Genomic DNA, 7,534 nt, shown 5'->3' with positions numbered 1-7,534 from the left:
AAACTTATAAGAATCCATCAAAGTAAATATAAGACAAACCTATTAAAGGTCAGTCTCATCAACAAAGTGAAAAGACAACCCACAAACTTGAAGAAAATATTTGCAAATTACATACCTAATAAGTGACTTGTATCTGAAATATGTAAAGAATCCTTATAAATCAATAATAGAAAGACAACCTCATTTAAAAATGGGCAAAGGATAGGAATAGACATTTCTTCAAAGAAGTAAACAGATGGATAATAAGCACATGAAATGATGCTCAACCCCATTAGTCATCAAAGAAATGCAAATCAATGAGGTAATACTTCACACCCACTGGGATGTCTATAATCATATGACCTAGCAATTCCACTCCTAGATGTCTATCCAAGGGAAATGAAAACACACATCCATCCCAAAACTTGTACACGAATGTTCATAGTATCATTATTCATCATAACCAGAAAAGTGGAAACAACCCAAATGTCCATTAACTGGAGAATGGAAAAACAAACTGTGGTATATCTATACTATGGGATATTATTCAGCAATAAAAAGGCATAAAGTACTGATACATGCTGCAACATGGATGACCCTCAAAAACATTATGATAAGTGAAAGAAGCCAGTCACAAAGATTACATACTGTATGATCCCATTTATAAGAAATGTCCAAAACAGGCAGATCCATAGAGATGAAAAGCATCTTAGTGGTTGCCAAGGGCTGGGGGGGCAGGATGGAGTTGGGGGAGGGACGAAGAGTGGCTTCTAAAGGGCATGGGGTTTCTTTTGGGGTTGATGGAATTGTTCTAAGAGGATGGTGATGGTTGCAGGAGTCTGTAAATATACTTAAAACCACTGAATATTACACTTTAAGATTTAGGGTATGTAATTATATCTCAGTAAAACTATTTTTAAAAAGATAGTTCTGTCCACATTGGGATTTGAATCCTCAGGCTTTATCACTGTCACTCTCTTTCCCCTGGATTCTCCCTCTGGTTAGCCCTATTCTAGCTTCCATCTCCAGGTTGCCGTTTCAGTATTCCCACCCCTTCCAAATAAGAATGGAAAGACGTCAGAATCCTCTAGCCTCAGCATCTGTGAAGTAGAAGTTCTTCACCCAGGCTGTGCATCAAAATAGCTAGAATCACTTTTTAGAAATCCGGATTAAGGCAGTGAGGCACAGAGAAGCAGAAGGAGCGGCGGCCAGGCAGCTCATCGATTGGCCTTAACTCCAAGCCTTGTCCCCCCTCCGATCCGCCCCCCCAGCCCTCTCCCTCCCCCTCCCGCGCGTCCAGGGAGCTCCGCCCTGTCCTTCTCTGTCTCCTTTCCCTATGGGTGTAGTCTCGGGCCGGACATACACTCCGTGGCCTGCCGGGTGCTCCAGGAAGGAGGTGAGTGAAGAAGACAGTCCAGACCCTCTGGGCTGGGCCGGTGGAGATGCGGGGAGCCAGACCCTGCATCTCCAGGTGACCGTCACTTACAGCAATGAGAATCCTGACCTTCATATCACCCCGCAGCAGGGCTGCCGCAAACCAGTTCTCCGTCTCCCCGGATTTAACTTTTCGAAGAGGCCACAGTGATTGCACTTGCTTTCAGAAACTCCTATTTAAGCGGAAACCTCTGCAGGGTTGTGAACACTTGGAATACAGAGAAGTTGCTGGATCATGTTAATTAGGGGAAAAAAATGGTCCAGGGCAAGAAGCTGAATGAAGGAATTGACATATTTGGAGAAGTCTCTGGAGAGGTTTGCTGACCAAGTGAAAGAGGTGAACCAAGAGGCCCTTGGGATCAGGTGGGATGTGCAGGCCAAGGCACACCTAATAGAGTCAAAACGACAATAGGGCAATTTATGAAGACCTGAGAGATACTGACACACTGATGTGGCCAGAACATATCAAAGAGAGTGGAGTGAAAAGGAAGGGTTTGGTGAAAATATTCAGACATTCCTGAGTGAGTGTGACATGGGGGAGCAGGGCATCTGCTGGGAGTCAAGCCTCTGCAGTCCATGAACTTGACCCCCGCTGAATGAAGCCAGCAGAGAGTGGCTGCCCTGCCAGGAACGACACCACCAGCTCTGCTCTCGCTGCAACTGAGGTCACCTGACTTCTCAGGTACTGCTGGGAACAATCTGTTGATAGCCAATGTTGCTTCTCCTCCATCTGTTCTCTATGAAGACATGTTTGTTTTGGGCCCGCCCAGTGGCTCAGGTGGTTAGAGCGCCTTGCTCCTAACTCCGAAGGCTGCCGGTTGGATTCCCACATGGGCCAGTGGGCTCTCAACCACAAGGTTGCTGGTTCAACTCCAGCAAGGGATGTCCCGCAAGGGATGGTGGGCTCCGCCTCCTGCAACTAACAACAGCAACTGGACCTGGAGCTGAGCTGCGCCCTCCACAACTACGATTGAAAGGCAACAACTTGACTTGGAAAAAAGTTCTGGAAGTACACACTGTTCCCCAATAAAGTACTGTTCCCCTTCCCCAATAAAATCTTAAAAAAAAAAAAAAAAGTTCGTTTTTGCAAAGGTCGAGAGCTTGTTTTGGTTTTTTCTTTGTGCTTTTACATGGCTGTGCTGTCAACAGTCTTTATCTGGAGAGGGCCTCCCCACCAAGAACTCCCAGCTCTTTTGCCAGTGGGTGCTTTTTGGTGGAGAAGATGGGAACTGTCTTTGCTCTGGGACAGTTCCGGGCGTGTAGGCCACCGTGGTAGTCGTTCGGATACAACGGCCCTTCTCCCCATGTAATTCTGTTGTCCCATGACCTGTAAAAGCAGAATCACCAGGAGGCAGAGCCCGGTCAGGAGAGTTTGGGGTGGCACAGCACAGATGTTTGGCACACACGTTGTTCATGCATTGTTCATTGTAAAGTATTTCAAGAATAGCTGTCTGGGTTGCTGGCTTATAGATTCTGTCCTTATACCATTCCCACTGACTCTGTCTAGCTACAGGCCGTAAGATTTCAGGGGGACCATTCGTGGGTGAAGCCTGTGATGGATGCGTGAACTTCCTTGTCCCCAAGTAAGTCTCCATAGAGTCAGAAGCCAGTGTTGAGTGAGCTTCTGTTTGAAACGGACTAGAAGTGTGGTTTGAGAAGGGCACGGAGCAGAGAGCCTTAATGGTTGTGAAACCAACTATTAACTTTTCAGGAGTGACAGATGCTTCCTTCAAGGGTGTTTTCTGTTGCATGTACCTTTCTATGACCTACATTTCCTTCAAGACTTTCTGTGCATTGCATAGTCTATTTATTTTCATTGTTAATAAAAATCAATTTTGAGCACTGAACAGTAAGCAGGAGAATGCTTAAACATTTTTTTGTTTGTTTAATAAGGTATGAGAAGAAAAAGCCTTCTGTGGTTTTACTAATAACCTATTTTAATAAAGTTCTGAGGAGCCCTGGTATATTACTCACGGTTCTCCAGAGAAACAGAATCAATAGGATATACATAGATATATAAGAAGAGATTTACTGTGGAGGCTGAGATATGCCACCTGCAACCTAGAGAACCAGGAAAGCCGGAGGTATAAATCAATCCAAGTCTGAAGGCCTAAGAACCAGTGGAGTCAGTGGTGTAACTTCCAGCCTGAGGCCAAAGGCCTGAGAAGGGGAGGGAAATGGCAGCACTGGTGTGAAGTCCTGGAGTCCGAAGGCCCTTAAACCAGGAGCTCTGATGTCCAAGGACGGGAGAAAATGAATATCCAAACTCAAGAAGAAAGAGAAAGAATTTATCCTTCCTCTATTTTTGTTCTTTTTGTTCTATTCAGGCCCTCAACATTGGTGAGAGTGGATCTCTTTACTCAGTTTAGTGACCACCTTCACAGACACCCAGAAACAATATTTTCCCAGCTATGTGGGCATCATTAGCCTAATCAGTTGACACATAAAATTAACCACACCCAGGCAACTCTTCTTAAATAGAGCAGCTGAATCACCTCATTCTGTAACACAGTGCCCAGTGGACAGGCTCCTGACCATCCACTATGAGGCAGGGTAGTAGTTCAGTGAAGTCCCAGAGTTTGGACTGGGATTGTGGGAGCTAGGAAGAGGGGGTTGGGAGGGCAGACAAGTGGATGAGGCTCTAGCTAGACCTGGTCCCTCTTATCCTCAAATATAATTGCAACAGACGAGTGTTTATCTGTTTTTCTACACTATCTGAGTGGACTTAGACAAGTTTCCTCACATAAAAAAATGGCTTGATATCATCTGTATCACGAAATAAGGTGATGCATGTAATGCGCTTAGCACAGTGAGAGAAGCACTGGGCTTTACAGAAGAAATGGTAGCTGTTATCGTATTTACATTCTACTTTAGAATTGTTAGAAGAATGGTTCCTAGTACTTGAAAAACAGGTTTGGAAGTCCATGATTTGGTCTATAGTCTTCATTGTAAAAAATGTTTTGAAAAATTACATAATACCACATGAATTCATTTGTATAAAAACATTTTTTAAAGAAGCAACAGTGACAATACAACAGTTCCCCCCCTCCCATAATTGCTTCTCTAAAATAAAAACTGTTTCTATGGGAAAATGTCCCTAATCAACTCAGTTCAAACTTTTAATGTAAAAAAATAGATTAAGGTAGTGATAGTCCTAAAGCAGCAAGTTATATGTAGAGAGAATTGTATTCCCTAATTAAACGTGTTCTACTCTTTTGCAGAGTTCTTCCTTCTCAGAGCTCTCTTTTTCTCTCGCTCTCTCTTTTTTTTTTTTTTCAATTCCAATTAACATTTGTTTCCTATGCAGGGCAGTCTCTTACCTCTCCACAAGTATTTTCAGAAATTCCATCCCTTCATCCTTTGATATGAATCATCATATTAGGTTATGATATAAATATTCTGGATGTAGTCTTTCATCACTTCACCCCCATACTTCATTGCTCTGAGAATTTTTGCTCTATTTATAACAGTTGCACATTTTGCATCTGATATTGCCATGTAATAATAAGACTATTTTTAGAGGCAATAAATGAATACCCCACTCTGTTAATTCTATAAGTGATCCAAGACAATATGTGACAATTTACTGTGAAAGAGGAATGTTTATAATTTTATTCCTCAGTTTAAACAATATTAAGCATGTCAATGCCATAAAGGTTGTTAAACAAGTATACAAGATACAGCTCTTCAACAAACTGATTTTCAAGTGCCCTGAGTCATGGCTGGATGTGCTTTTCTACAAGGCCTAACAGGGTATAATTATGGGCAGTAAATGCAGATCCAACTATATAATCAATTAAGAGTGACAAGGACTCCAAAAGCCAGTCTGCCCGGAGGACCTTTGTGTGTGTGTGTGTACATATAATTATAATATGTACATATGGTGAAAAGGCAGAAAGCTTATTACTTCTGACTGCCAAAGGACAAATAACATAAAGTACATATTTCTGATTACTTGCTGTATATCTTTCTCCCTTTTCAGAAACTTTCCTTCCCAACCAACATCCTTCTTCTACTTTCTTTCTTCTTTCCCTTCTTTTTCTTTCCCTCCCCTGTAGCTAGAACTGCAAGGGGGACTTGTTTAACTTAAGGATGATAAATGCAGGATTCCTTGGCCTTTAAAAACCCATGCCTTCAACCTTAAAAAAGGAGGAAATTTCAGACACATACTACAAGATGGATGAATCTTGACATTATACTAAGTGAAATAAGCCAGGCACAAAAAAAAAATAGTATGATTCCACTTATATGAATTATCTAGAGTAGTCAAGTTCATAGAACCAGAAAGTAGAGTGGAGGTTGCCAGGAGCTAGGGGCAGAGGGGAAGGCAGAGTTGTTTAATGCATATAGAGTTTCAGTTTTGCAAGATGAAAAATGTTCTGGAAAACTGGTTTGCACAATGTAAATGAACTTAACACTCCTGAACTGTACACCTAGAAATGGTTAAGATGGTAAGTTTTATGTGGGTTTTTTTTAACCACAATTAAAAAAATGACTTATTAAGAAGACAAACAACTATTGGATGTGGACAAATATCCTATATGTAGGTCTTATACACTGCTGGTGAGAATGTAAAATGGTATAGCCACTTTGGAAAAATGTTTTGGCAGTTTCTTAACAAAAACACAAACTTTACCATATGAACCCAGTCATTTCACACTTATAAATCTACCCAGGAGAAATAAAACATACAAAATGACATGTCCATAAATGTTCATAACAGCATTATTTATCATGGCTGAAAATTGGACACAATTTAAATGCCCATCAGCTGGGGAATAGATAAACTGAATGTGGTATATCCACACAATAAAATATTAAAGCAATGAAAAGGAGCAAACTACTGACACATGCTACAACATGGCTGAACATCAAAAACATTATGTTGAGTGAAAAAAGCCAGATGCAAAAGACCTACATATTGTATGATTTCATTGATACAAAATGTCCAACAAAGATAAATTTATAAAGAGCAAAATAAAGCGATCAGCGGTTGCTTAGGTTTGGGAATGCAAATAGGGATTAGCTGTAAACAAAGCACAAATGAAACTTTTGGGGGTAATGGAAATGTTCTAAAACTGGATGGCGGGGATGGTTTGTACTTGATAAATTCACGAAAAAATCATTTCAGTGTACATTTTAAATTGGTGAATTTTATACTATGTAAGCTATACTTTAATAAAATAAATATTAAACTAAAACAACACATGACCCACATGTGGGAGCCATTGGAAGGAGATCCTCCCGCCCTATTCAAGCTACCAGTGTGAGTGCTTTCTGGAGCAGAGGTGAGCTACCTCAGCTGGGCTCTGCCCAACATGAAGATTTGTGAGTAAAATAAATCCACACACATACACAAACCCACATCCTCCCAAATAAAAAATAAAATCTCATGTTCCCACAGATTCTGACATGCCTCTTTTACCTTCTGGGAGAGCAAACATCCATCATGGACGTATTTCCACCAGTGAAGTGCAACTCACACGTACGATCAGCTTTCAGCCTCATCACAACCCAGGAGGTAGGCAATAGTATACATGTAATAGACAACAGCACAGATTGCCAGATATCCCAATTTCATAAACACTGAAATACAAAAGTCTGCTTTTTAATTAAGGAAATATAGTCAACCCTTGAACAACACAGTTTTGAACTGCTCGGGTCCCCCCTTAGGTGCAGATTTGTTTTTCAATAAATACATACAGTACTGTAAATATACTTTCTCTTCCTTGTGATTTTTTTTTTTAGCTTACTTTTATTTTTATTTTCATCTGCCATGTTGACTGGAATCCCACTGTCTTCCATTTTATTTTCTCTACTTTACTGTAAGAATACAATATATAATACATATAATACAAAACTATGTGTTGTTAAACTATTTATGGGATTGGGCATTCAGTCTACCAATCCTGGTGGGCCTGGACAGTCAGGCCAAGAACTGTTGCTTAAACTCTTCTATTATAGAGAGAACACATGGGTGGCTCTGAACCCTGTAAGCCAGTCCCTTTTGCACGCCTGTGTCTCTAGCTTTTTATTTGTCAAAGAATTTCTATCCATTGCTGTGCCTGGGGAAAAGGGACACATTCTATCATTAGATGATCAGGAAATGGAAGAAATGAGA

The sequence above is a fragment of the Rhinolophus ferrumequinum genome, chromosome 16 (assembly GCF_004115265.2).
Source record: "Rhinolophus ferrumequinum isolate MPI-CBG mRhiFer1 chromosome 16, mRhiFer1_v1.p, whole genome shotgun sequence".
Taxonomy (NCBI): Eukaryota; Metazoa; Chordata; class Mammalia; order Chiroptera; family Rhinolophidae; genus Rhinolophus; species Rhinolophus ferrumequinum.
The sequence above is the reverse complement of the archived record's forward strand: the minus strand, read 5'-3'. Positions refer to the sequence as shown.